Source organism: Athene cunicularia (assembly GCF_003259725.1).
Source record: "Athene cunicularia isolate RWA chromosome 2 unlocalized genomic scaffold, athCun1 chr2_part1, whole genome shotgun sequence".
NCBI classification, from domain to species: domain Eukaryota; kingdom Metazoa; phylum Chordata; class Aves; order Strigiformes; family Strigidae; genus Athene; species Athene cunicularia.
In genome coordinates, this window is record NW_020799095.1 from 128517276 (window position 1) to 128521381 (window position 4106).

Consider the following 4106-nt stretch of genomic DNA (forward strand, 5'->3'; position numbering starts at 1 on the left):
GCCCCCCGCCTCAGCGGAGGCAGCTGGGGTCAGCGGCGGGAACGGGGCCGCTGCCGCTGCGCTCCTGCCTGCAGGCTGAGGCTGTGAGCAGGGGAGCGGTGCCCTCGGGCGGTGACCCGCCTCTCCAGGGACCCTCCGTGAATTTGTCTGGGTGCCATTGCTCCAAGCTTTGCTCCTACTTCGTTTCACAAGATTTAGCTCTGGCTCAACACTGACTAAATTCACTCCTGCTTGAGAAATCTCCGTTGTAGCCTTTCCGTATTTTGAACTAACCCTTTTCAGATGTAAGAAACGGTCACTTCTCTCAAGTTCGTGTAGAAAAATTCCTTGCAAGCTTTCTACAGCTCCTGATGTTCTTGTTTAGCATCCAGTACACTTCCACAACAGCAGCTTCAAGTTGTACGGGCATTAGAGACAGCATGAAGCTAAAGTCAGCCTGTGGCCAGGAGAGCGATGGGAACTGATCTTACACAAGTGGTGTGCGGTTACACAAGTTTTGTGTACAAGATTACGTCTATAAAAGCAAAACAGCACCATGTGCCTTTAGAGGAAGTCTAGAAAAGGATGCGTAACATCTCTGAACTGCTGACTGGAACCTCACCACATACCTGCTCTTCCCTTAACAGTGATAATTATACCTTATTATCTGCATCTTGTTTCTGGAACAGCTTCTTAATCAAATAAGCTGTTTTGTGTGCGCACTAGGAATTGGCGAGTCCCTTTTTGTTTTGGTAGCAAAGCTTGCTGCGTTCTCAGCGCTCCAGATTCACTTACACCAGGAGTGGCAGTCCTCTAGGTTGGACTTTATATGAAAACATTTCATCAGCTTAAACAAGGCTGTAGTTTGATATATCCATTTTCAGTGGTGAAACTAGTTCAGGAAGTTCCTGTCCCCACGGCGTGTTGGAGAGCTGGGCCACAACGTGCAGTTCCACAACCAGTTTTATTGGCACACCTGAAGAGGCGTTTTGTGGCAGTGCAAGGAGACTCATCGACTGGAACTGCTTCCAAATCCACAGAAAACATGACACTGCCTCCTCATACTGTCTTAACAGATGTAGTTAAAATACTCCAAATCCCTTCACAGAAACATTTCAGAATTTTAGGCTCAAGGGGCCTCCTTGCCCATGCTGGCAGGTTTGCACACTCACTCTTGTTCTGAGCAGTGACCCTCTCTCATCCTGATGGATAAATAAAGTCCTGGAGCTAAATATAAAATTTTCATCCAGAAAACCAAAAAACTTTATATGTATTTTGCTAAAGTAGCACAATGCCTTACAGCTGCTAGTGACACTTGTCATGGCTTGTTTTGGTTATGTTTATGGGCTCTTTGGAGACTTCTATGCGAGAGTAGCTTTGCAGATCTATTCCAAACATGGGCATTGTCACATGTACCACTGCGCTGGAGGAGCACAGTCCCAGTCAGATGGCTTCTCTCCGGGGACAGCCTGGAACAGCATTGCAACCAGGTCAGCTAGCACAAGTAGTTTCAGTAACTGGCAGGGGACTTCTAGCCCTGCAGTTTTTATCTGCAGTGACTCCCTCGCTGCCAGTAGCAGCTATGGCTCTGGATGCGAGAAGAATCAGCTTTGCAGGATTAAATTCAGATGGCTCTGAATGCAATGTCAGTGATTTCAGCACATGGCTGGGCTTACAAGTCAGTGCCATTTCTTTGCTGCAAGGTAAAGCAGCAGTGTTTGAATGTCACACATTTGCACGATCTTAGGTAACGATTTGGGTATTGGTAGAGTGTTACTTATTGACTGATGAAAGTGGAGAAAACAGAGTTTGGTTAGCAGCAGCAATTAGATTAAAGTTCGTGGTAACCATTAACACGTTCCAACAAAATAATAACGGCTCTGCTGATTCTCCCATTTCAATTGCAAAAAGTTGATATTGTGAAAGAAAACATGAGCACTGATGGGGTAGAGTGTTACAGGTGGGAGACCTGGCATGGACCAAAGGTCTCTGCAGGACAGAATAACAGAGTTGCAGGTGGTACTGGGGTGAACTGAAAACCCTCCTATAGAGGAATAAAGCAGGGTGGGAGACACAGAACTCATAGGAGAAACCTGGAGACAGTGAGATGTGCCAAAGTCACAGGTTTGTTCAAAATAAACTGGGAGGAAGGGGGTTGATGGATGAGAGGAGGAAGCTTCAGGAACATGGGGGAAATAAATAAGAGTATATGTGGGTCTCTTGCTATTGTCAGGAGGTGGTGTTAAGACCAGCTCCTTGGCACAAAGGAAGGTGTGAGTAGTTTCAGAAATGTCCTGAAACAGTAAGTGGCACAAAAGGACATGCGGTGGGAAACCACAACTAAGACATAAAGGACAGGGAAACAGTTACACTGAGATTAGCAAAGGGGCTGGAAATTAGACAGACAGCAGGCAGGAAACAGAAGGAATATCAGAGGAGAGAAATACGGCAACAAAGTGCTGGGAGGAGCCTTGAGAGGCTCTCATGCCCCAAAGCTCCCTAGTACATTCCTGTAGGTAACAACACTGATGTCATCTGGAAGGTGACACTTCATGTAAAGACTATGCTTAACGAGGCCCAGGGATAACGAACAGCCAGGGAGAAGCAACTGGAATGGGAGTACACAAACGCCAGGAGCCTGGGCAACACAACAGGAACCTGAACAACTGGTGCATGTTGTCAGACCAGATACTGCAGGCATGAAAGAAAGAGGGTGGAATGGGAACTGTGACTGGAAAACAGACATTTTAGGGAATGTGTTACCCAAGAAAGAAAAATAAAAGGTAATGGCGTTACAGTAGCAATTAGCAGCAAGTGGCTTTTAAACTAACTAAACCACAGATTAATCAAGAACCCAAAAGACATAATGGGAATTAAAAATACTTTTAGGGTACAGCTTAGCCTATGAAAGGGGTTCCTATACGTAATGGCAGCCTGCTGCAGCAATAAAATGGGGAGTCTGATGCTCCTAGATGGAAAGAGGCAAGATAGGATGAGAGAATAAGGCATAAGAGGGAAGAAAAGAAGACATGTGTAAGACTGAACACAACAAATCACAAGTATAGGAACAGGTACCCATCAAAAAATCGTTCTCACAAAGATAAGGGTGCTTCTCAAAGCCAAGCAGGCATTGGGAAGGACACAAAAATGGATGACAAAGTTTCACTGAAAGATAACCAGCCGACCAAGCAAGCACCATCTATCTAGCATGCTCCAGAAATGTACTTTGGGCCTTCTTTACTACAGTATAAAGGGTTTTTTAAGAAGTTGCACTAAACTAATACCTAAAAGGGAAACCATGCAAAGAAATTCTCTATACCATCAAATCCCTCTGCTCCGGGCTAGTCAAAAGTCACAAAGCAAAATCCCTTTTGCCATCCCCGCTCCTCAGATGCTGAGTACAGGACACACACCCCAGTGCTCCACTTCACATATGTGGAGCATGATTAGCTCCAGTGTTTCCTGATGCCAACTTTAGCTACCACTTTGAAGGAATTAATTTGCCATCTTTACCCTCAAATTGCAGTATCTGCTATCAGTGAATGCCATTTTTTAAATCTTATGCCAAAAAGGGAGAAAATTACTCCAGCCACCCTCCATCACACCAAGGCTGTCTGTTGCAGCACTTAAGCCATGAAGCAGGGATTTGGTAGCAGTCACGCTGCACCAAACCACAGCAAGGCCGGACGAGGCTGCTGGGCGCTACATGGCCTATTGAGTGGCTGACAGGATCCCCAACACTTTTGAAACATGTCTTCTCCCTTCCTGCCAAGCCAACAAACATGCATGTGTTAAGAAAAGATACTGCAAGCTGTCAACCCGCAGCAGCACAAGGAATGGTGATGAAGAAAAGCATCATCTAGTGAAAATTGAGAAAAGCTGCATCACAATGAAGTTGGAAATACACAACCAGGATCTTAAAGAACGAGGTGTAGTACGGGATTTCCATGGGGAAACTGTTTGCCCTACACTGCGACCTTCCCAGTTATCATGATAAAACCGTGGTTTGAGCCATACACATTTAAAACATAAACTTCCCAGTGAAACACCAGGAGGGAGGAAGGGGGCTGTCTCAAGTAGCCGCATCACCACGGTTCACGGCGGGAAGGCTGCGACGGCCGAACCAG